The following is a 27,530-nucleotide window of genomic DNA, read 5'->3' on the forward strand; positions in this document are numbered from 1 at the left end:
CAACCACCTTACCACCTTTTTATTGCCCTTCAATTCATCACCTTCAGCTGAACTACTGCCTCAGGCAAGTGTTTTCCTCTCTATGCCTGTTTATGAGTTTAGGGCAATCTCTGTAACAGAAATTCTGCTACGTTGGTCTTTCTTTATCTTATGAACATTTGCTAAGCTCTTAAACATCAGTTCATGTTCAGTTCTTAGAAAACCTACATTGAAGAAAAAATAGTACTGATAATTTTATGGAATTAATTTAATATTTATAGTCAGATAGTATGAGTTGCTTACCTGAAGATGTGCAGGGAGCCTCTGGAGAGCCATACTGACAAGTAAGTTGTGGCCTAGTCTGTATAACTTGAGAGCTATTGGTTTTTCTTGTTCATAGTTGTCACCATTGTCGCAATATTACAAAAATTTTGAGTGGTCACTGTGTGATAGGCACTGTGCCAAGAGCTTTACATGAAGTAACTATTCAATACTCACAGTAGCCCTTCAAAGTGGGTTTTATTGTTATCTCTGGTTTACAGCTGAGGAAGCAGAGAATCAGGAGCATAAATGACTTATTTAGGGACATATAACCAATAAGTGTTACAATAGGCATTTGAATTTAGGCAGTATAACCTCAGAGTTCACAAGTCTCTTACCCTTCATATTATACTGCCGTCTTATAATGACAGATAACATTTAGTGTGAACTTATGATGAGCCAGGCACACAGTATAGTTAGCCATATTGTATTCATTAATTTATTAAATCATTTCTTCAGCCCTTGAAGACAGGTGACATTATTTTTCTTTTACAGATGAAGAACTGAGTGAGGCTTAGAGAAAATAAATAGTCTCTTTAAAAGTGATTAAAGTGATTCCCTAGTAAGTAGCAGAGAGAATTTTTAACTCATATCCTCAACCATTATGCCATACTGTACCAATAAAGGACTAAAAACTAAAAGAAAAGTTGATCTATGGGTTTCTACAGCCACAAGCAAAAATAATACCTTTATTCCTACTGCTTGCAGGACCTATTAACTGGAAGATGTTGGGCTGTATCATCAATATCCATAATTTATGTATAGTTATTCCTGGGATTAAAAATGGTGGGAATTCCTAAAAAGCAGGGAAGCAATACATTTTTTCAAGAGAACTGGTTTACCAAAAAATGACAGACTATCTTGCTAGAAGTAAGCATAAGAAAGGGTGGAATAGAAGGTGGTATACCCCTAGGAAAAGTGAATATAAATAAATATGTATTACAGTGGAACCGAAACATGGCAAAAGAAAATGTGTGAAGCAGGGATTGCACTGTTATAATGCCACTTCTCCCCACCTCCCCCACCTCCCCTGGAAAAAAAAAAAAAAGCAAGTGAAATGCTACGATCTATCTGTGCCTGTCGATCTGTAATGGAGAGATTGGTGCATTGAAAGAAACAGGATATTTGATTGGAGAAGGTAGGAAAGATGATTTAGGAATATGAGCTGCTACCCAAGCAAGACAGGCCCGGTTGGATTTCCACAGTGGGAGGCCTGAAGACCCTGGGTAGTAGCGAAAGTTGTGGTATTATTTGTGAGAAGGCCAATGAAAAGATAGAAAAACACTACGAGATGTATTTTATCTACTTCTGAAATTTATCATGACTGACTTTAATTTCAGGTTTATTTTATTTCTACTTTTGAAAATGTTTAAATTATCGAAAATAAATTTAAAGAACTTTTTTATTATTGTAGATTTGTTTAAAATAACATAGACATGCTTTCATTGTCTAGCAGTCCTATGCTAAATTAAAATAAGGATCAAGAAGCTTTAACTTACTTAAACACTGGCATGCTGTTCTCAGTGACTTAGTTAATACTGTGAAAAGACATTAAAATCTCAAATACACACAGACTCACAGATATGTGGGAAACTATGAGTGTGTGTGTGTGCGTGTGTCTATATATATATGTACATATATATATATATGTTTTTTGAGATGGAGTTTCGCTCTTGTCACCCAGCTGGAGTGCAATGGTGTGATCTTGGCTCACTGCAACCTCTGTCTCCCAGGTTCAAGTGATTCTCCTGCCTCAGCCTCCCGAGTAGCTGGGATTACAGGCTCCTGCCACCATACCCAACTAATTTTTCTCTTTTTAGTAGAGACAGCATTTCACCATGTTGGCCAGGCTGGTCTCGAACTGCTGACCTCAGGTGATCCATTCCCCCTCAGCCTCCCAAAGTGCTGGGATTACAGGTGTGAGCTACCACGCTCAGCCACTATGAGTGTATATTAAATGTAAATTGATATTAAATCCCAGGAGGATAGGGTCAGAAACCTAGGCTGTAGGGTGGCATCAAATACTACAATTTTACAGGTAAACACCACGCACGCACACACACACACACACACAATGAAATATCATTCAAGTTCATTATTTGAAGCAGTCATGTGGATATTACTTGCTGCCAAATCAATGTACAATTCCAGTTTCTCTAGAAAACTGGGTTTTCTATTATATAAAAGACTACAACAGTGGAAATAGTCTGATTCATTCACAATCACACACACACACACACACACACACACACACACACAATCATTTATGGGCTGAAGATGTACATGTTTTACCATGGCCTTCACATGCCCTTCAGAAGAAAATGAATTTTGGGGGAGAACCAGTTATTTTCTATTAAGTCAAGTTCTATATGGTCTGAGTTTAAGGCAAAGAGTTAAGCTGAATATGGAAATTAAAGCCAATTTATCAAAGCATATTTTTAAAACTTTCTTGTTAATACTAGAGTTTGGGCTGGGAAATTTCTGCTTCTTAACATACTGGTGTTAGTAGGGATTTAGAGTTTGCTACCAGGCTTCTCTTGGAATATTCTTCCATTGGCACAGCCCTAGAGATGCTAACTTTGAAAAATGGGATTTGACTGGCAGCCCCTGACACAGCCATTCTTGAATTTCCACTAAAGTATCTATGAAGACATAGAAAAACGATGAGAGCTCACAACAATGCTGATAATTTGGATTGACAGTAAAATTATTGCCAGAACCAGGGAGAATTTTCTACTAGATGAAAATCAGGAAGAAGTAGATTGAAAAGTACAATCAGCGAACCACTCATACTATGCTGCTAGAAATTTGGTAAGCCAATATATCCTAATGTAAATGACGAGTTGATGGGTACAGCAAACCAATATGGCACATGTATACCTATGTAACAAACCTGCACATTGTGCACATGTACCCTAGAACTTAAAGTATAATAAAAAAAAGAAAAAAAATGAATAGGTCCAAAAAAATCTCGTCTTTGCTCCCATGCAGTCTAAATCATGGTTCCAAAACACACATTCTATACCCAGCAAAACAAGGAGTGGTTGTCTTATTGCATGGAAAGTACTTTTTTAGATAGATAGAAGGCTGGACACCAAACCCTAAAATATTGCCCTTTTCCTTATATATGCTTGAGCACTAATACTTTCAGCAAATAATTAGAGGAGAAGACAAATGAAAGTGTCTTTGGGATTTCTAATATGAAGTAGTGGTAAATCATCTTCAAAGTTCAATCCCCAAAAACATACTGCTGTAAGTGGGAGCAAAGAACCTTGGTAGGAAGGTATTCTGGATATTCTAGTTTTGCATGTACTCATCAGTTCTTATTATCAATAAATCAGTCAGTTGGGTCAGGAGAGGATCCAATCTTAGTCCAAAGAAGGTGTATTAATGAAATCAAGTTAGACACCAAGAAGAGACAGTTGAAAATGTTAGATAATACATCAATCTATTGTCCCGTTGCATACTCGAGAAGGGGATTTATCTAAAACCCAGTTTGAGCTTAACCTAGGACAATTGTTGTCTCCTAACTATTGGCAAGCATGGGATCAAGATAGATTGAAACTCCTTTGAAAATAAACAGTGAAAGAAAAAACAATGTGGAACATATGGAAAATCTGCAAATGGGCTAAAGGCAAATTATTTTGGAGATTTCCAGAAAGAACACATTTATAGAAATGGGTTTTTAAAGGAATTAGAAAAAGATTAGAAATTGATTATTTTAGCTAAAATGCAAGATGACATAGCTTTTATGAAAAAGCAGACTGTAAATGGAGGTGTTCATAATCTTGTGTAGGTCATGTGACACATAAAATTTCCTTTCTGAAGAAATCTGGACTCTTTCCTCATATAAAACGAATTTGTAAATACACTCACAACTTTTTTTTTGCATTCTGTTTCTGGGGTTTCCTCTGAAGCCTATGAACTTCAGTTTAAAACCTCTGCCATCAGGGAACAAATCAAGACACAATGAAGATAATCAAGGAACTAATAAAAATTAGGCAACAAAATGAGACAATTAAAAATGTGAGATAATCAAGATAAGGAAAGATTACAAGAAATTAAAACTCAACCATAGATGTATATTATCAATGGAGGCTGTGGAGAACAGAATTGACAATGCTGAAAATCAGATCAGTGAGAATGTCATATATACTTGAAAAATCGTCTCAGAAGGTAGTGAAAAAGATGAAGATAAGACTCATGAGGGAGAAGATGATAAATATGAAGAATGGATATCCAGTTTAATAATTTTAAGTATTCCTAAGAAAGAAAGAAAAGCAAATAAAGCCATATGAAGCATAATTTTAAAAAAGAAAGTTTCCTGAGTTGTCAAACAACTTGAATAGGCTCATCGTAGTCTAGGTAAAATTAGTGAAAAGGGAGAAGAAAGCCACATGCTCTAAAGTTTCTTTTAAAGTCATAGATGCCACTGCAAATGGCATCTTCATGCGTAACCACATATTTATTTGGCATACAAATATAGATAGCCAACAAGGATTGTAAATAATATGAAATAGCAGCAGAAAAATATATAGTGCCTAAGACCTTGTGCTGCAGAGTCAGGTCAGTTTTACCACTTAGTATTGTGTGAATTTCAGTGAGATCAGTAACTCTTCTGAATCTGTTTCCACAGCTACCGCATAGGGCCCGTGGAAAATTAAATGAGGTAATTTATATAAAATGCTTAATAAAAGATCTAGCACTTAGGGGACACTGTTTGAGGCTAATAATATTGTTGCTATTGTTAGTATCATCATGGGTAGTAGGATTCTAGGTGGTTTTTAGTTTCTATATTTTCCAAATTTTCTACAACAAGCATATATTCATTCCTTTTGTAATCAGAAAAGCACATTATTTTAAAAATACATACAGGGCCGGGCGCGGTGGCTCAAGCCTGTAATCCCAGCACTTTGGGAGGCCGAGACGGGTGGATCACGAGGTCAGGAGATCGAGACCATCCTGGCTAACACGGTGAAACCCCGTCTCTACTAAAAACTACAAAAAACTAGCCGGGCGACGTGGCGGGCGCCTGTAGTCCCAGCTACTTGGGAGGCTGAGGCAGGAGAATGGCGTAAACCCGGGAGGCGGAGCTTGCAGTGAGCTGAGATCCGGCCATTGCCACTCCACCCTGGGCGGCCAGAGCGAGACTCGTCTCAAAAAAAAAAAAAAAAAAACATACAAATTGTCATATAGCATGCCAGATAAAGAGGGAGAGGGGTACAAGAGGGCTACAGAAGGTACAGCAATATAATAAATTTTAGATTTTTCTAATGTTGATAAAAACATGTACTAGTTTATTTAAAAACTTTTATTAAAGGTTACATTGTTTAAAAGGCACATGAGATACACATGCACATTGTAGAGGGCTAGGACCCTGCAGATAGACACAAGGTGTGTTCAGTGTCCCTATATGAGAAATGGCTGTTGTTGGTTTTTGTGTGTACCTTTTCTTCCATCTATGTTTATAGTACTTTGAGATTATATCAAACATAGAGTTCCATATCCTGCTTTTTGTAACCTAATATTTTAGTTGGAGAATTATTCATGTAATTAAAAGCCCTGTAAACATTACTTGTAATACTCAGATGATTCAACAATCTACAATTTTGATATACCTAGATTGTTCATAATTTTTTGTTGTTATGTTTGATGCTCCAACAAATATACATCGGTGTGACTCTTAATCAGAATTTTTGATCATTTCCTTAAAATTGATCCCTTGAAGTAAAGATACGAGGCCAAAAAGGATGCACATTTTTAAGATGTCTTGATGTATCTTAATGCTTTCCAGAAAGGTTGTAGCAATTTATTCCTCTCCTCCAACACCTTAACTCTCCAGTCTCAGAAGTCTCTCAGTAACATTATTTTACATTCAATTCTGTATTAATTTTATTAGTAAAAATTCCAGTTGTTTTAAATTCCATTACTTTGCACATCAATTTGAACATTTATTTCAAATATTTATTACGGCCAATTGTAGTTCTTTCTCTATGAATTGCCCAGGTGTGACTTTTGACATATTTTTTGGTTTTATAATCTCAGCCATTTCATTAAGACTTGGAAAATCCTATATAATCTAAAGATATTTGCATATTAAAAACAAAAGGAAAACTTAGTTATAAAGTGTGCCAAAGTTTACAATATTTTTGGCCAGTGAAACCAGAGAGCATAATTTTTATGGCAGCAAGAAAATTGAAAGAAAGCTTCATTGAACAATATATGTTTTCCTCTTGGGAGAATTTGTGACTTCTAGCTGAGGCTTTCCTTCAAACATGTGAAAATTAACATATCATCTGCTTTATCCATAAATATACTCTTCAGTGGTAATTTTCACTTGTAAAGTGTGCCATACTTGCAGAGCCAAAATGTTTTTTTTTTTTCCCATTTATTCTGTTCTCCTTTCTTAGTAGGCACAGAATGGACTGGACACTTTCCAAGACTGAAATTCAGTATGATCTTACAGGATCTCAGTTCTTGGAAACTTTGTTAATGTGCATGTAACTATTGTGACAGGGCAAGAATATAGTCTAGTAAGAGCATAAAATTCTAGATTTAGGTGTCCTTGGCTCTGTTTTCTCAAGTTTTGTCAACATCTTCCATGCATGTATTCAGAACTAAAACCTCTGTCATTGCTCTTACTGGGGCAATGTATATCTGTTCTTCTACAGTTGAGCTGCCTTAACCTCTATAGCTTCTACCAAGCTTAAACTTGTTCACTGAAAGCGTGTTCTACACAGGCATAGCTAATGTTGTGTTGCACATTCATTGATACTATGCTTTTCCCTCCCCTTTCAAAAGCACCGTTACCTGTCTTCTCCCATTTCATTCCCTGTCAAATTTATTTCCCTTCTCCTGTTCCAAAAGACAAAGCCATATACCAGCCAAGAGCGTCCATGCAAGAGTATTTTTCAAACTGTGGGTTATGACCCATTCCCAGATTATGAATTCAATTTAGTGGTTTGCAACTAGCACTTTAAAAATGACACAGAATATATCAGGGTGTATCACATATAGGAAGGCAAGTACTTTTTCATGAAACAAACAGGAGTGTACTGGGTCCAACCTAAGGTGTATTTTGTTCTATGGGTGAAGGTCAAAAATGCTTGAGAAACAGTGCTATAAAGCACACTTCAGGATGCAGATATAGACTTAGAGCTAATTTAAATTAGATTAATTTAAAGGTACCGGCTGCCCTGGGTACCAATCTATAGAAGCAAAAATATTTCACAGGTACTAAAATATCACTGGAGATATAAGCAGATGGAGAAAATTGCATTTACCAGACTCTTAAGTAGGAAAGTAGTACATGTGATAAGGTAGATGAATTGGTAGACTTGTATTGCTTAGAGCAGAGAAACTGGGCTCTGCCTCCAGTGATCTTTCTTTTCTCCATGTACTTTCTCCATCTCCGCATAGGGCTCAGCCTGCTTCTTCAATAGATGTTGGACAAATATTTTTAAACATATGGTTTGAAGAGTTACCAAATTACTAACCTGCTGAGTTTGCTCATATGTCTTGACTCAAGTCTGTATAGACCTTTAATTGAGAGGGGAAAATGCTATTGTAAGAAATGTATTTATTAGGATAGTAATAGCTGCTGTAATAAGTAAATCCTCAAATTTCAGTGACTTTGCACAATACAAAATTTACTTCTTATTCAAATAACGGTCCATTATCCATTACAGGTGTCAACAAGTAAGCGAGTAGCTTTCCTCCAAAAGATGATTCAGGAAGCTCGGTATCTTCCATGCTGTGACTTTCCCATAGGGCTTTCAGAGTCTTCTGTATCTAGCCCAAGGATGGAAAAGGAGAGAGTAGAGAAGACATACCCACTTACTAAAAACTCCCATTTGAAAGTGATACCCATCACTTCTGTTCACATTCCATTGGCGAGAATTGTTTACTTGGCCACACCTGGATCCAAGGATTGGCTGGGAATTGCAGTATCTGACTAGGCAACTGCCTTCCAACAACATCACTACATTAAGGCATGGGGAGTGGGTGGCAGGCATGAATTTTTGATGAACATCTGGCTGTTGCAGTCACAACAAGTTATAATATCAATCAAGGTGTCTCTAGAAATTGTCAACACAGAATTTGGAAACATATTGCTCCTCCCCTTACCATCTTTAAGCTCTTTTGCAGTGTGGCAGGGTTATGTTGATCACTGATGCATTTATACGTTTTTGTATAAAAGTAAGCCGTTTCATTTTCTATCTTACTAAAGTAGTGATTTGAACATCTTTACATTTAGCTGCATATTAGTTTTAGTTTAAAATGAATGTAGTTGGCAAGCATGAAGTATATAAGATAGTAAATCCTAAATTACAGGCAACCACCTCATTTATTCAGCTGCTGATTTCCATTTGGTTGTCCAGACACAGCACTTTGCATTATATGATTTGTGATATCTGGATGCAAATGGCTTTAAGTTTTGATTAAACACAAAGCTTGAAAGGTTTAAACAGTAAGCCAGTAATATTGAAAACATTGCAATCTGGTTTAGATAAGCAATCGTCTGAATGAATTGGATATAAAAATATTTATTTTGGGCAGGAAGCACTTGTTCAGAAATTTCTCTTATGATGTGACTTATTTAAGCTTCTGGATATCAAAATAGTTCATAATTAGGGATAAAAATTGTTGGCAAAGACATTACTGCTTTATTAGCATTCTTGTCCAATATCAATATGGTGCTATTATTTGATTATTGCTTTATCTTTTAGTCTCTGATAATCAGGACAAAATATTGAAATTTGGAATCTTCTAATAGCAATTAGTGTTTTCTTCAAGATACCGGTCAACAGTGTGTGACAATGGAATATTGTGTTGCCTGTGTCTGAAATGCAGTGTGTAAATATCTTCAATACGATGAATGCAGATTTGTTAAATTACTGGTGATAAAAATGACTGTGCTTCACTGAAATGATTCTAATTCTAAATTATATAATGAATATTCACTCTTCTTTCCCTTTTGTTTTCTGCTCTAGTGTAGTGAGCAGATTAATTAAGTGCTAATATTAAATTCACTAGAGTATACAAAAAAAAAAAAAAAAAACACCCAGAAATAGCATCCACATGGTTGATTAAATGGCAATGTAGGAGGCTGGCCATGGCGTTTAATTGGAGGCATGAGAGCTGTTGGTTTCTTTGTGTAATCTGACCCTCTGAAGGTTGATTGTTTTCTAACAAGTGACCAAGGCAAAAAGGAAAGTGGTGTCATGGGAAAATAGCGTTTGTACATTTCACAAATAATTGATAAATAACCATTATGAACGCAGTCATTACTTTACATCAGTGTTTGCAATGTGTAATTCATTGAAATGTTTGTCTTGTACAATACTCCACAAGAAAGGGTTGTATTTCTTTTTTTTTTTTTGAGACGGAGTCTCGCTCTGTGGCCCAGGCTGGAGTGCAGTGGCCGGATCTCAGCTCACTACAAGCTCCGTCTCCCGGGTTTACACCATTCTCCTGCCTCAGCCTCCCGAGTAGCTGGGACTACAGGCGCCCGCCACCTCGCCCGGCTAGTTTTTTTGTATTTTTTAGTAGAGACGGGGTTTCACCGTGTTAGCCAGGATGGTCTCCATCTCCTGACCTCGTGATCCGCCCGTCTCGGCCTCCCAAAGTGCTGGGATTACAGGCTTGAGCCACCGCGCCCGGGCCCAAGAAGGGTTCTAGAAGCAAATATGTTAGGGAAATGCTGGATTCTCTCTCAGAGATAATGCATGTTAGCTTTTTTTTTTTTTTTTTTTTGAGATGGAGTCTTACTCTGTTGGCCAGGCTGGAGTGCAGTGGAGCGATCTTGGCTCATTGCAACCTCTGCCTCCTGGATTCAAGCGATCCTCCTGCCTCAGCCTCCAGGCACGCACCACCATGCCCAGCTAATTTTTGTATTTTTAGTAGAGACGGGGTTTCACCATGCATGTTGGCCAGACTGGTCTCAAACTACTGACCTCAGATGATCCACCCACCTCAGCCTCCTACAGTGCTGGGATTACAGGCATGAGCCACCACGCTGGGCCACATGTTAGCATTTTAGGGGATTTGATAAATCCTTTAGTTGGGAAGCCTATTTGACTTTTTTAAACCTAGAGATCTCGATTTACTTTAAGCAGCCTTTTTTTTTGGTTGTTTAGTAAATATCTCTGCGCAACCTTTTTTTTTTTTCTTGTAAGAAAGAGGTGAAAAATAATGCTTATAATTTTTAAGGGGCAGAAATATTTTTGTTTTCAAAACCAAAGTTGAGGTATATACCAAAAATAATTCAAAACAGGTTTTCAAACAAAAATTTCCATGGGAATGATCATGGTGGCACTATTCACAGTAATCAAAAGGTGGAAACAATCCAAGTGTCCATCAACAGATGAATGGATAAAGAAAATATGGTAGGTTTGTATAATGGAATATTATTGGTCCATTCAAAGCAATAAAGTTGTGATACATGTGATACATGCTACAACACGAATGAACCTTGAAAACATGTTAAGTAAAAGAAGCCAGTAACCTAAACCATATATTCTCTGATTTCATTGGTTTGAAAAGTCCAGAATAGACAAACCTATAGAAAAAGGAAATAAATTCATAGTCTTTTACGTCTGGGCAGGTGGGAGGGTAGGGCTATGACAGCTAAAGGGTAAAGGATATATCTTTGTCATGATGAAAATTTTGGAAAATTGACTGCGATGATAGTTGCACATATCTGCGAATATACTAAAAAACATTGAATTGCATGTTTAAAATGTATTAGTTGTATAGTATGTGAATTATATCTTAAGAAAGCTGATAAAATTATAATCAGCATTGGTTAATACACAAATATCCATAGGTTCCTCTTCTTAAATATGAAGCATATTTTTAAAAAGGCAGGGATTATCCTGTTAAAGCTTCTCAGTATTTTATGATCTTTAGTTTAAATCATCAATAGCAATATTGTATACCTCAAAACTGGTACATCATATTTTAATAATATGGGCTATATGTTGATGGATATTTGTTCATATGTAGATATACATATTTTCAAGTGACCTGTTTTGGAGAAATATGTAAAGGTATTTAAAATTGTATTATCAACATACTTTCAAAAAGTTCTAGGGGAAATATAAAGCAATATTAGTATTATAATATCCCTGACTTGTGGCAATTAAAGTAAATGCCCCACTAGAAGATACTTGGGAGAAGTTAAGTCTCAAGATTTTGTTGTGAATGTTAAAGAAATGCAGACAACTTTCTTATTTTGGGGTTTATTATGGCTCTGGTCTCACTGAACCTTTAATCTTGGTTTTGTTCACTACTTCGTCTTCTTTTCTTGGATCTCTGAACATTGGAGTGCTCCAGGGCTCAGTTGTTGGATCCATTCTCATTTCTTTTTTTTTTTACATTGATTTTTATTTTATTTAATTTCATTTTTTATTATACTTTAAGTTCTAGGGTACATGTGCACAATGTGCAGGTCTGTTACATATGTATACATGTGCCATGTTGGTTTGCTGCACCCATTAACTCGTCATTTACATTAGGTATTTCTCCTAATGTTATCCCTCCCCCCTCCCCCGACCCCATGACAGGCTCCGGTGTGTGATGTTCCCCTTCCTGTGTCCAAGCGTTCTCATTGTTCAGTTCCCACATATGAGTGAGAACATGCGGTGTTTGGTTTTCTGTCCTTACGGTAGTTTGCTCAGAATGATGGTTTCCAGCTTCATCTATGTCCTACAAAGGACATGAACTCATCCTTTTTAATGGCTGCATTGTATTCCATGGCGTATATGTGCCACATATTCTTAATACAGTCTATCATTGATGGACATTTGGGTTGGTTCCAAGTCTTTGCTATTGTGAATAGTGCCGCAATAAACATATGTGTGCACGTGTCTTTATAGCAGCATGATTTATAATCCTTTGGGTATATACCAGTAATGAGATGGCTGGGTTAAATGGTATTTCTAGTTCCAGATCCATGAGGAATCGCCATACTGTCTTCCACAATGGTTGAACTAGTTTACAATCCCACCAACAGTGTAAAAGTGTTCCTGTTTCTCCACATCCTCTCCAGCCCCTGTTGTTCCCTGACTTTTTAATGATCGCCATTCTAACTGGCGTGAGAAGGTATCTCATTGTGTTTTTCATTTGCATTTCTCTGATGGTGAGTGATGAGGAGCATTTTTTCATGTATCCGTTGGCTGCATAAATGTCTTCTTTTGAGAAGTGTCTGTTCATATCCTTTGCCCACTCTTTGATGGGGTTGTTTTTTTCTTGTAAATTTGTTTAAGTTCTTTGTAGATTCTGGATATTAGCCCTTTGTCAGATGAGTAGATTGTAAAAATGTTCTCCCATTCTGCAGGTTGCCTGTTTACTCTGATGGTGGTTTCTTTTGCTGTGCAGAAGCTCCTTAGTTTGATTAGATCCCATTTGTTTATTTTGGCTTCTGTTGCCATTGCTTTTGGTGTTTTAGTCATGAAGTCCTTGCCCATACCTATGTCCTGAATGGTATTGCCTAGGTTTTCTTCTAGGGTTTTTATGGTATTATGTCTAACATTTAAGTCTCTAATCCATCTTGAATTAATTTTCATATAAGGAGTAAGGAAAGGATCTAGTTTCAGCTTTCTACTTATGGCTAGCCAATTTTCCCAGCACCATTTATTAAATAGGGAATCCTTTCCCCATTTCTTGTTTTTGTCAGGTTTGCCAAAGATCAGATGGCTGTAGATGTGTGGTATTATTCCTGAGGACTCTGTTCTGTTGCATTGGTCTATATCTCTGTTTTGGTACCAGTACCATGCTGTTTTGGTTAGTGTAGCCTTGTAGTATAGTTTGAAGTCAGGTAGCGTGATACCTCCAGCTTTGTTCTTTTGACTTAGGATTGTCTTGGCAATGTGGGCTCTTTTTTGGGTCCATATGAACTTTAAAGTAGTTTTTTCCAATTCTGTGAAGAAAGTCATCAGTAGTTTGCTGAGGATGGCATTGAATCTATAAATTACCTTGGGCAGTATGGCCACTTTCATGATATTGATTCTTCTTATCCGTGAGCATGGAATGTTCTTCCATTTGTTTGTATCCTCTTTCATTTCCTTGATCAGTGGTTTGTAGTTCTCCTTGATGAGGTCCTTCACACCCCTTGCAAGTTGAATTCCTAGGTATTTTATTCTGTTTGAAGCAATTGTGAATGGAAGTTCACTCATGATTTGGTTGTCTGTTATTGGTCTATAGGAATGCTTGTGATTTTTGCACATTGATTTTGTATCCTGAGACTTTGCTGAAGTTGCTTATCAGCTTCAGGAGATTTTGGGCTGAGACAATGGGCTTTTCTAAATATACAATCATGTCATCTGCAAGCAGGAACAATTTGACTTCCTCTTTTCCTAATTGAATATGCTTCTTTCTCTTGCCTGATTGCCCTGGCCAGAACTTCCAACACTATGTTGAATAAGAGTGGTGAGAGAGGGCATCCCTGTCTTGTGCCAGTTTTCAAAGGGAATGCTTCCAGTTTTTGCCCATTCAGTATGATATTGGCTGTGGGTTTGTCATAAGTAGCTCTTATTATTTTGAGATACATTCCATCAATACCTAGTTTATTGAGGGTTTTTAGCATGAAGGGGTGTTGAATTTTATCAAAGGCCTTTTCTGTATCTATTGAGACAATCATGTGGTTTTCATCATTGGTTCTGTTTATGTGATGGATTACATTTATTGATTTCCATATGTTGAACCAGTCTTGCATCCCAGGGATGAAGCCAACTTGATCGTGGTGGATAAGCTTTTTGATGTGCTGCTGGATTCGGTTTGCCAGTATTTTATTGAAGATTTTCGCATCAATGTTCATCAGGGATATTGGTCTAAAATTCTCTTTTTTTGTTGTGTCTCTGCCAGTCTTTGGTATCGGGATGATGCTGGCCTCATATCATTCTCATTTCTATCTACAGATTCCCTTGGTGATCTTATCCAGTTTCATGGTTTTAAGCATGTTTATGTTGATGACTCCATAATTTGTGTCTCTAGACCAGTCATCTCTCCAGAGCTCCAGACTTATATAACCAACTTGACTACTCATTGTTTCCATTTGGATGTCTAATAGATATCTCATAGTTAACATTTCCCATTTGGATGTCTAATAGATATCTCATAGTTAACATTTCCCAAACTAAACTGATCTTGCTTCCAAATCCTGATTTATCCCAAATTTCCTTCTCAGTTAATGACTAATCTATCTTTTCTGTTTATCCAGTTAAAATCTTTGAGTCACCTTGATTAATCTTCTTTCATATTTCAGGCATCCTCACCCCGTTAGGGCTTTTACATTGTTTCCCCTACCTGGAATGTTCGTCCACTGATATGCGTATGATTGCCCCTGCCTTCTCCTTCTAGTCTTTGTTCAAAAGTCAGCTTCCTTCTTAGTGACAGCCACATCAACCACACCACTTAAAATTGCAACTACTCAGAACCAGTGATCCCCTGCCTACTCTTTTGTTTCTGTAAAACCATCATCTGACGTACTATACAATTTACTTACTTATCATGTTCATTTTAAACTCTTTCCCCATTGGAATGCAAGTTTCAAGAGGGTAGAGATTTCTGAGTAGTTTGTTCACTTTATGTATTCACTGTGCCAGAAATTATGACTGGCACATAGCACAGGATTAGCACTCAATAAATATTATTTGTTCAATAAACAAATAATACTATGTCAGGAAATAGTTTATATATTTTTAGTGACCCTAAAAGTGGCTCCTCATATGTGGAAGTAGCTGATGTGGATTTACCAAAACAAACAAACAAAACACATCCTTTTATAGGATGGATGGTGTGTGTTTTCTGACCAAACTAATGTACAATTTATGACAATCACCAAGCAGCTGTTCTTTAACAATATGCCCTCTATTGACAACCATTTCCAACTCTAAATACCAAAGAGTACTCTTTATCACTTTCTAAAAACATTTCGAATATTTATACCTCCTCTAATAGAAAAGCAGGAACGCCTTTCATTTCTGGATTTTTCTCTTCTTTCTTTTCTAAACATCTCCTCTAGAGTAAAATCAGGACATTTTGTATGAAAATTTGGATTATAATAACATTTAATTATCACCCATATTTCACATTGAGTGTGTTTTAAAAAATTTCTTACGACTTTGTTCTCTTCTCAGGATTAAATTGTCTCTGAAAATAGATCGTTTACAGCCTAGCAAAGAAAGCAAAATAATATATGTGCACAATTAGCACAAATTGATCTTGCTATGAGAACTTTAATTTCAGAATTGAGATTTAAATGACTCTTCTATTTAAATTGTCAACCTCAGAGTCTCATTAGTCTAAATTTTACATTTAATTTATGAAGACAATGCTGCCTCCTTAGAACTGGCACATATACTCTAAGTTATATGATGTCTAGTGGGAATACTGGTTTAGGATTCCTTTGCCTAGGCCTTATTTTCAGCTATTTCATTAACTTATTATATGATCTTAGACTAATTATTTAATTTCTGTGCCTTGGATTTTTTATTCTAATAATTCAGAGAAATATTCCTCTTCTGTATATATCTTAGAGGAGACATTAATGTGTGCTGGACGGAGCATAGGTTTCTGAGTCATAAAGACCTGGGTTGAAATTCTGCCTCAGCTACTAACTAACTTTGTGGCTTTAGGGAAGTTAATGTCACTGATCCTTATTCCTATTAACTGTAAAATGGTGATAAGACCTATTCTAAAAGGATGTAAGGAATAGATAAATAATTTGAAAAGTAATTGGCATATGTCCAGTACAAATCCTGGTTCTCTGCCTGCTCTTTCTCTTCCACCTGCCTCTATCCTGGCTGTAAAAGGTGGTTGGAGCATTACATTTTACATATGTATAAAGTGCCTGTCATTTAGTGGGTACTTAATAAATGCTAGTTCAGTTGGCTGTCATATAAGGTAATTGAGGTTACTAAATAAGGAAGGGTGAATAGTATAATGGTGGGAAAGAAAATGAGGCAAATGACAAAAAAAGTTTAAAGAAAAACGTAAGAACTTAGTAAATATAATAATCATTACTATTTAACATAATAATATACTGTTGGTTTGAGAGTGTTCACCTTCCCAAATGCCTAAAATATTTAATAAAGTCTCTATACCATGGATAAGACTCTTATCCTACTGAGCCCTACATTTTTACAAAGGTTTCATAAGATAGATAATATATACTCATAACTAAGAAAATGTTTAAATGATCAAATCCAGTACCTTGCCCAACAGGTTTAGCAATCACCGCATTATCTGCTGCTAATTAGAATCAGTGTATGGTATACAGGGCTCACTGACTTCTTTGGAAATAAGAATCTTAGGGCAATGTGTGTCTTTATAAATGAGTACCAGTTAATTTTAATAACTTAATATATGCCTTCTTTTACATGCACCCAAAGTAAAATGTATAGTGTATATGAATAATACATATAAATGTTTGTTAATGCTCAACAAGACAAAATTTTATAATAGGTCAATGAACAGGTTCATTAATTATGGTCCTATTGTAATAAGTATATATTATTAACACATCCTTCTTTGATGTGATTCACTATTAGTCATGGGTGAGTGTTAATGTGCTCCAAACTATATAGACCTTTTTTGAACTTCATGCAACTCACTTTCTTTTTTTTTGTTGTTGCCTTAGGTTGGAATAAGATGGATACATGATTTTTTTTTCTTTTTCAAGATTATGAAAGTAGTCATATTTTTAAAGAAAAAATCATAAATATGGCTTCATAAGATGGATGCTGATTTAATATTTTTAATTAAATTTAAAATTACAATAAACAATTATATAACGTTTGCTACAGTTCCAGATCTAAGATTCAGAAAATCTCTATTTGTGAAAATAAATTGATATGACATGTGATAAAGCCCCATTACCAAAAGGGAAATGAATAGGCAAGAAAATAGCTAAACCTAATAGTCAGGAAATGTAAGACTTAAAATTTTGAGATTCTATTTTTTTTTTTATAAGTTGAATGCACGACTCACTTAAAGTAAATGTAGAATCATTCATATTCAACTTTCTGAGCTGAAGTTACCAAAAAAGTGAAAGTAACAAATACTTAGCTTCTGTTGTAAAATTGTAAATAAAACCCATTTCATGAAAGTGTCTTTAATATTTTGATGTTCAGCTTAACAGTTCAATTCAACAAACATTGACTCTGGGCAATCTACCATGGTGTTTAAGAGCATGGGCTTTGCCATGGAATAGACATGAGTTTGGTTTCCCATACCACAATTTACTGTCTGAGTTTGAGTGAATTACTCAACAACTAATTGTCCTAATTTCTCCAACTGCATAGTTGGGCTCTCAGAGCCTACTTTGCAAGGATGTAGTAAGGATTCAATAGGAAAGTGAATGTGCCTGGCTATTGTAAGCACTCAGTAAATGATAACTGCTAATATAAACTATGTACCAGACTCTATGTGCTGGTTATACAAAGAGAAAAAAAGATGTTATCTGGCATTGATCTTTGAGTAAGCTACAAAAGGACTATGTATTGAGACAGGACTGTAACGCAGCTGCCTTGACAAATAACACGTTCCAATCAGCCACATTACTGAGTTGTCTGTGTTGCACACATAAAAAATATATAATATCAAAGTAATGCTAAACGAACTCTGCATGTGTAAATGTTGAAGAATGTATGAGTTTTCCAGCCTGATGCAAAATTATTGGTGGGGCATAAATTGGCTGTGGTTTTTCAGCACAAAATACCCTTATACAATGTATTTTGAGGAAATTCATTAAACCGTTAACATTTTTAGAGTGAGATCAACATTTTTTAAAAAGTAAATTTTGCTTTACTCTAAAGTGACTCACTTTAAAATAAAGTTGGCATTTTGGAAAATAGGCACAATTTTTGTTGCTCATAAGCTTTGCATGAAATACTTGCACGAGGCAAAAAGAGCATGCCTCAAGCATCTATAGGTTTATTGGGCAGTCTCTGCATATTTCTTGATAGATAAAAGAGAGAGCCCTCCAGAATGCAGTCAAATGTATAATGAATCACAAGAACACAACATGATTTATTTTAATGCAAACAGTGAATTTACTTTAACAAAAGAAACATTAACACACAAAATAATGTTGTTATCTTATTGAGAGTTATGTATTATTTCCCAGAAGAGAAGAACTTTTGGGGTACACCCTAGGCCTTAATCAGTTAAAGGATATTACCTATATACTAGATTATATGGTAGATGGGCAAAGGATAGGTGTTATTCATATCATCTGATCCCCTCATGCATTCATCAGATGATAAAGCTACAAAACTACTATTAGAAAGAAAGATGCTAAGTCCTTCTTATGCATAACTTATAAAATTTATTTTTCCAATTAATTTAGCATTTTATTCAGGAAGAACTGTCAACTAGCAATATATGCTTACCAAATTCTGCTCAGAACTCATAATGGTGTCTCCCAAGGCTTAGCAATGTTCTTCTGAATCAGAAAATTCGTTTATGTCTAGTGTCATGTTTAAGTGTGGACTATATTTTGATCTGTTCTTTGCCAATTTGTCATTCTTGGATAGTGTATTAGGTGTGATTATCAATAATGCATTTGTTCTTCTTAGGTGGCTTGTAAAGGGATTCTGAAGGCAGTTGCAAAAGAAATTTTTTATTTTTTATTTTTATTTTTTTATTTTTATTTTTAAGTCTTCAGCAACTCCAACATTGCAGGAACGTGTGCTTACCTCCCATGGCTACCACATTGAAAGGTTACTTTCATCATTTACTTTGTTCATGGCAGAGAGGTTACAGAAATGAGGAAGTCTTAGCCCTCTCCTCAAGGATGTTGTAGTCTGTTTGAGAAGATTAACAAGTCAACAAGTACATATTTACAGTGTGGTGAGTGCTCTTATAGAAGAAAACACAGATACTGTGGAAAATCAGAGGAAAATAACATAACTAAGTTAGAGAATCCTTTATAAATTGGCATAAGCATATATTTGGATAGATAAGTTCTGAGATATGCATGCCACATATCCTACAGTATCTACGTTTACAAGTCATATTTTGGCATCCTCTTGAGTGGATAAACCCTTAACTAAACATTCCAGATATTAAAACAATATGAAATTGTTTTGTTTATTCCAAGGAATTCATGCACTCAGGCTCAGAAAGAAGGTTGAGCAACTTTATTTGGCTTCTTTCTTATTCCCTGAAGCCAAGCTAACTGGCTTAGTATACAATGAACAATGAATCAAGAAAATAGTGGTAAGTTTCTAGATGGAACAAAGGTATTCATTATTATGAGTATAAATATTTTTTCTCTTATCAACTATTATCAACATAATGCATGTTCTAATATGTTCCTGATTTTTCTGGTGACATGAATCATAAATTTAGTCACTCTAATCAACAAGCCTGGCAACTTGGACACTGGCATATCTAATATATATTTTTGTGGCAAAACTCAAAATCCCACTTTCTTTTTCTTATCCATTTCTCTTTTTTACACTTTATTGGGATGACTATTCTTCTTGGACAGTGAATTGAAGGGTAGTGAGGAGGTTAGAAGTTAGACTGTGTTCCAGACTCACAAAATTAGGCTATAGAAATCAAAAGTGTCCAGGGACAGTTATGCTGAAGACAGATTGAAGCGATATTTTTTCTTTCTGCCCTGGGCCAATAGGTCCAATGGAATTAATTCAGCTGTCCAGCTATATTTAAAAATGTCATGTAAGTAAAATGGATGCAAAGAAAAACTGTGTTATCTTGAAAGCACTCCATAGATAAAGCATGCATTTTACAGAGCAGACATTGACTCTAGAGAAAAGGAAAATCACTGTGATTTTTAATCATTAATTGTAATAACTCTTCAAATAATAAATAAGCAACATGGGGAAGTAATTTTTCCCTTCCTGCCATCATTACCTAAAAAACCATAGATGTTTTGAATTATGTGATCAATTCAATTCATTACATATTTCTTGAAGGTCTGTTCTGTGCTACGTGCTAGAAATATAGTGACACACAAGACAGACATAGTTTCTCTCCTCATGGAGCTTCAAGTCTAATAGGCAAGACAGATATTGCACTAGTAGTTCCAGATTTCCCTCTTTTCTTCTTTTCTTTTCTTTTCTTTTTTTTTTCTTTTTGGAGACAGGGTCTAGCTCTGTAGCCCAGGCTGGAGTGCAGCGGTGCAGTCATAGCTTACGCAATCTTGAAGGGTTCAAACGATCCTCCTGCTTCAGTCTCACAAGTAGCTAGGACTACAGGCACTGACCACCACAACTGAGTAATTACAGGTTTAGTGACCACTAGGGTATGAAAGTGTAAGATGGGTGGTGGAGCAAGTAGATGTGGCCATGTTGCAGGGCAGGCAAGCTCCTAAATTGGGGCCTAGCCTGAGAAGGTTTTTGCCTTCACTTAGGAAAGAATTCAAAAAGGACCCTGTGGTGGAAGAAAACAGTTTTATTGAGGCAGCAGTGTTACAGCTCAGTGACTGCTCCTGCAGAGCGTGGCTACCCCATAGGCAGTATGTTGAGAATAGCAGCTCAGGGGCAGTACTGCAGTCATATTTACAGCCAGTTTTAATTATATGCAACTTAAGGGGCAGCGGGTTACTCAGAAATTCCTAGAAAAAGGGTAGTAACTTCTGGGTGTTGCCATGGTAATGGTAAGCTGTCATGATATTGGTAGGTGTGTCTTGTGGAGAGGTGCTTTCTGTGCCTCTTTCCTGTTTTAGCCAATCTTCAATCTGGTCTGGAGTCCTGCCTCTTAGCCAGAGATTCACTTACATTGTGGCTTAGAGATGGGAAAGGCAGAGGAGAGAATAACCAGCCTCTATTCTTAGTAATTGTTAGTATGGCTGAAATATTCCTCAAGGTCACTGGGACACTTTCTTCAGGGGATATAAGGGAAGAACAGTCTCTAGCTGTTTAACATGCTTTATATATAGATAGTCCTTTCTAAGCTGGAGAATCTGCTGTTCTTTACACCCCTCTGTCAAGACAACAGAAATTTATTCCAGCTCCCCATTATATATGTTATACTCCCATATACATATATATATATATACTCCCATATACATATATATAATACTCCCATATATATTATACTCATTCATATATATATGTGTGTGTATATATATTACTCCTACTCCCCATTCACGGTATCCTTTTCTAGAATGGTTTAACTTTCTAAAAGGATTAGCCCTTACTTATTACTTGGGAACTCTTTTATTATGTTCTCCAAGAATTCTATAGTATTCTCAGACCCAGAACAATGTCTTTATCCTTCTTCCATTTGGTTTTAAAAGCTTCTCTCCCAGCAGGAAACACAAAGAGTTAAATTTGGATTCAACCACTTCTATAGCTCATCCCTGAGTGTCTTCCATGCCAACAGTGCATCATCAATAGGAGTCAGACTTCCTTATTAGTTAAAAATGACCAGAGAATGTGAAAATAATTTGGAAAAAAAATGGGGGTGGGAGCTGTGAAATCAAAAGTATTTGTTTTGAAATGTACCCAAAATGATCCAAAGTTGCTTTCTGGGGTGAAAGGAAGTGTATAACAAAGAGTTGGAGATCAGTACGTTTATATTTGCTCCACAAGTATTCTATAGAAAACGTGGTAAACTGTCTCTCAGGATACATTTGAGTGCTTGCCAAAATTCAAAAGAGCCTGATCTGTTCTGTTGTGGCCCAGCTAAAGGGCATAGAGGAGAGTCCTCCTTTACCTTCACTCACAGCTTTTGCTGACTTGGCAGATAAAGGACACCCCTGGAATATGCTGATGTGGAGGGAGATCTGGGTCCTAACAGTCCCAGTAGCACTACTGACTGACACTAATCCTGATTAACTCACTTCCCTTCTCTGGGCCTCAATTTCACCATCTGTAAAAACAACAGGGACCAGGTGTGGTGGCTCAGGTCTGTAATCACAGCACTTTGGGAGGCCGAGACAGGTGGATCACTTGAGGTCAGGAGTTTGAGACCAGCCTGGCCAACATGGCAAAACCCCATCTCTAATAAGTGTGTGTGTGTGTGTGTGTGTGTGTACGCCAGGTGTGGTGGCACATGTCTGTAATCTCAGCTACTGGAGAGGCTAAGAGAATTGCTTGAACCTGCGAGGTGGAGGTTGCAGTGAACCAAGATGTGCCACTGCACTCCAGCCTGGGCGAAAGGGTGAGACTCCTTCTCAAAAAGAAAAACAAAACAAAACAAAACAAAACAAACCCAAGAGGGTTCAACTGTAATTTTGTGGCTTTCTTCATAGCAGTAGGCATTCTATGGAGGCACCATTAGGAGAAATTCCGGTGGCCAAGGGTTTGCCGCTGACGTACATACTCTGTCCTTTTTTCTCAATAAGAGCAGCTCTGGTTTTCTCTGCTTTTGTGTTTTCACCTTCACATACAATATCATTTGACCAAAGAGGTTCATAGCTTAAAAAAATTGTAAACCATTGTATTAGATGATTTTTAAGAACTATGACTTTTGCTGGCTTTAGGTATCCTACTCTAAGGGGCTCTTATGCTGCTGGATAGTTGAGAATATCAGTTCATATGGGTGGAGGCTTAGCTAGAAGGTGCTAAAAACATCCCTGAAGCCCTAAAGGGTTATAATTTCCCCTTCTTGCATGTATATTTGCTGCTGCTGAATTAAGATATGACAATAGTAAAAAGTGGATGGTCCTTTTGGGTAGATATACCCAGAGGGGTTTCCCCATGAATGAAGTGGGCAGAGCTAACAGTCTAAGCCTGAAATGGTGCATGCTAAAGAGTAGAAGCACCAAGGGTGTCAAACACTGGTGCTGTCCACTTCCACAGTGTGCTAGGAAATGCTTCAAGCTAGGTGTTCTGAATGCAAAGTCCCTGGAATTAATGGAGGACACAGCCTTGGAAAGCTTTGAGTTTGTAGGGGAGTTGTCCTCTTTTCCTTGGATGGGATCAGGGCAGGGACATCCATGCTGAAGAACTATCAAGGAAGGATAGCACCTGAGGGTCAAAGGATTAAGAGGCAAGCTGGGGATTCAGAGGGAGGGAGGCAGATACTGCCTTTATGAACCCATTCCACCTGATTATAGTATAATTGGATTTTGAGGGACCTCAAGATCCATGGAAACATCCCACTTGCTTTTATTTCGGATTTTCACTATCAGAAACTGGCAATTTGGGAACTTGACTTTATCTATTTATTTATTTATTTTTAATTATACTTTAAGTTATAGGGTACATGTGCATAACGTGCAGGTTTGTTACATATGTATACTTGTGCCATGTTGGTGTGCTGCACCCATCAACTCGTCAGCACCCATCAATTCATCATTTATATCATGTATAACTCCCCAATGCAATCCCTCCCTCCTCCCCCCTCCCCATGATAGGCCCCAGTGTGTGATGTTCCCCTTCCCAAGTCCAAGTGATCTCATTGTTCAGTTCCCACCTATGAGTGAGAACATGCGGTGTTGGTTTTCTGTTCTTGTGATAGTTTGCTAAGAATGATGGTTTCCAGCTGCATCCATGTCCCTACAAAGGACGCAAACTCATCCTTTTTTATGGCTGCATAGTATTCCATGGTGTATATGTGCCACATTTTCTTAATCCAGTCTGTCACAGATGGACATTTGGGTTGATTCAAGTCTCTTGACTTTATATTAGTTTTATTATTGCAATATTTTCTTTGGTTTCCTCTTCATTTTGCTAAAGTTTATTTTGAAAATGTCCTATCCCTTGTTATTTTTCCAAGGCATATGAATTTCTTTAGGAATATCCAAGGCAGGTCTGTCATCATTGATGTGTGGCCTGTGTTATTGGTTGGTTTAAATGCTCTTCTGGGCTGGGCACAGTGGCTCATGCCTATAATTCGAGCACTTTGGGAGGCCAAGGGAGGAGGAGAAGATCTCTTGAGCTCAAGAGTTAGAGACAGCCTGGGCAACATAGCAAGACCCCATCACTATTAAAAATAAAAATAAAAAATTATCTGGGTATGCTTGTGCACACCTGTAGTCCCATCTACTCAGGAGGCTGAGGCTGGAGAATCGCTTGAGTACAGAATGTTAAGGCTGCAGTGAGCTATGATTGCACCACTATATTCCAGCCTGAGGTGACAGAGTGGGACCCTGTCTCAAACTAAATGAATGAATGAATGAATGCACTTCTGTCACTATCTTGAAATTCTTAATAAGTTTTGAACAAAGGATCTTGACTTTTTTTTTTTTATTATACTTTAAGTTCTAGGGTACATGTACACAATGTGCAGGTTTGTTAGATATGTATACATGTGCCATGTTGGTGTGCTGTACCCATTAACTCATCATTTACATTAGGTATGTTTCCTAATGCTATCCCTCCCTCCTCCCCCCTCCCCACAATAGGCCCTGATGTGTGATGTTCCCATTCCTGTGTCCAAGTGATCTCATTGTTCAATTCCCACGTGTGAGTGAGAACATGTGGTGTTTGGTTTTCTGTTCTTGCAATAGTTTGCTGAGAATGATGGTTTCCAGCTGCATCCATATCCCTACGAAGAACACGAACTCATCCTTTTTTTATGGCTGCATAGTATTCCATGGTGTATAAGTGCCACATTTTCTTAATCCAGTCTGTCACTGATGGACATTTGGGTTGATTCCAAGTCTTTGCTATTGTGAATAGTGCCACAATAAACATACATGTGCATGTGTCTTTATAGCAGCATAATTTATAATCCTTTGGGTATATCCCCAGTAATGGGATGGCTGAGTCAAATGGTATTTCTAGTTCTAGATCCTTGAGGAATTGCCACACTGTTTTCCACAATGGTTGAACTAGTTTACAATCCCACCAACAGTGTAAAAGTGTTCCTATTTCTCCACATCCTCTCCAGCACTTGTTTCCTGACTTTTTAATGATTGCCATTCTAACTGGTGTGAGATGGTATCTCATTGTGGCTTTGATTTGCATTTCTCTGATGGTGAGTGATGAGGAGCATTTTTTCATGTGTCTGTTGGCTGTATAAATGTCTTCTTTTGAGAAATGTCTGTTCATATCCTTTGCCCACTTTTTGAAGGGGTTGTTTTTTTTTTCTTGTAAGTTTGTTTGAGTTCTTTGTAGGTTCTGGATATTAGCCCTTTGTCAGATGGGTAGATTACAAAAATGTTCTCCCATTCTGTAGGTTGCTTGTTCACTCTGATGGTAGTTTCTTTTCTGTGCAGAAGCTCTTTAGTTTGATTAGATCCCATTTGTCAATTTTGGCTTTTGTTGCCATTGCTTTTGGTGTTTTAGACATGAAGTCCTTGCCATGCCTATGTCTTGAATTGTATTCCCTAGGGTTTCTTCTAGGGTTTTTATGGTTTTAGGTCTAACATTTAAGTCTCTAATCCATCTTGAATTAATTTTTGTATAGGGAGTAAGGAAGGGATCCAGTTTCGGCTTTCTACTTATGGCTAGCCAATTTTCCCAGCACCATTTATAAAATAGGGAATCCTTTCCCCATTTCTTGTTTTTGTCAGGTTTGTCAAAGATCAGATGGCTGTAGATGTGTGGTATTATTTCTGAGGACTCTGTTCTGTTCCATTGGTCTATATTTCTGTTTTGGTACCAGTACCATGCTGTTTTGGTTAGTGTAGCCTTGTAGTATAGTTTGAAGTCAGGTAGCGTGATGCCTCCAGCTTTGCTCTTTTGGCTTAGGATTGTCTTGGCAATGCGGGGTCTTTTTAGCTCCATATGAACTTTAAAGTAGTTTTTTCCAATTCTGTGAAGAAACTCATTGGTAGCTTAATGGGGATGGCTTTGAATCTATGATTACCTTGGGCAATATGGCCATTTTCACAATATTGATTCTTCCTCTCCATGAGCATGGTATGTTCTTCCATTTGTTTGTGTTCTCTTTTATTTCACTGAGCAGTGGTTTGTAGTTCTCCTTGAAGGGGTTCTTCACATCCCTTGTAAGTTGGATTCCTAGCTATTTTATTCTCTTTCAAGCAATTGTGAATGGGTGTTCACTCATGATTTGATTCTCTGTTTGTCTGTAATTGGTGTAAAAGAGTGCTTGTGATTTTTGCACATTAATTTTGTATCCTGAGACTTTGCTGAAGTTGCTTATCAGCTTAAGGAGATTTTCGGCTGAGACGATGGGGTTTTCTAAGTATTCAATCATGTCATCTACAAACAGGGACAATTTGACTTCTTCTTTTCCTAACTGAATACCCTTTATTTCTTTCTCTTGCCTGATTGCCCTAGCCAGAACTTCCAGCACTATGTTGAATAGGAGTGGTGAGAGAGGGCATCCCTGTCTTGTGCCAGTTTTCAAAGGGAATGCTTCCAGTTTTTGCCCATTCAATATGATATTGGCTGTGGGTTTGTCATAAACAGCTCTTATTGTTTTGAGATACGTTCCATCAATATTGAATTTATTGAGAGTTTTTAGCATGAAGGGCTGTTGAATTTTGTCAAAGGCCTTTTCTGCATCTATTGAGATAATCATGTGGTTTTTGTCTTTGGTTCTGTTTACATGCTGGATTACATATATTGATTTCCGTATGTTGAGCCAGCCTTGCATCCCAGGGATGAAGCCCACTTGATCATGGTGGATAAGCTTTTTGATGTGCTGCTGGATTTGATTTGCCAGTATTTTATTGAGGATTTTTGCATCGATGCTCATCAGGGATATTGGTCTAAAATTCCCTTCTTTGTTGTGTCTCTGCCAGGCTTTGGTATCAGGATGATGTTGGCCTCATAAAATGAGTTAGGGAGGATTCCCTCTTTTTCTATTGATTGGAATAGTTTCAGAAGGAATGGTAGCAGCTCCTCCTTGTACCTCTGGTAGAATTCAGCTCTGAATCCGTCTGCTCCTGGACTTTTTTTGGTTGGTAGGCAGTTCATTATTGCCTCAATTACAGAGCCTGCTATTGGTCTATTCTGGGATTCAACTTCTTCCTGGTTTAGTCTTGGGAGAGTGTAAGTGTCCAGGAATTTATCCATTTCTTTTAGATTTTCTAGTTTATTTGCGTAGAGGTGTTATAGTATTCTCTGATGGCAGTTTATATTTCTGTGGGGTCAGTGGTGATATCCCCTTTATCATTTTTTATTGTGTCTATTTGATTCTTCTCTCTTTTCTTCTTTATTAGTCTTGCTAGTAGTCTATCAATTTTGTTAATCTTTTCAAAAAACTAGCTCCTGGATTCATTGATTTTTTGGAGGGCTTTTGTGTCTCTATCTCCTTCAGTTCTGCTCTGATCTTAGTTATTTCTTGACTTCTGCTAGCTTTTGGATGTGTTTGCTCTTGCTTCTCCAGTTCTTTTA

Source organism: Trachypithecus francoisi, unplaced genomic scaffold (genome assembly GCF_009764315.1).
Source record: "Trachypithecus francoisi isolate TF-2019V2 unplaced genomic scaffold, Tfra_2.0 Contig00214, whole genome shotgun sequence".
Lineage (NCBI taxonomy): Eukaryota > Metazoa > Chordata > Mammalia > Primates > Cercopithecidae > Trachypithecus > Trachypithecus francoisi.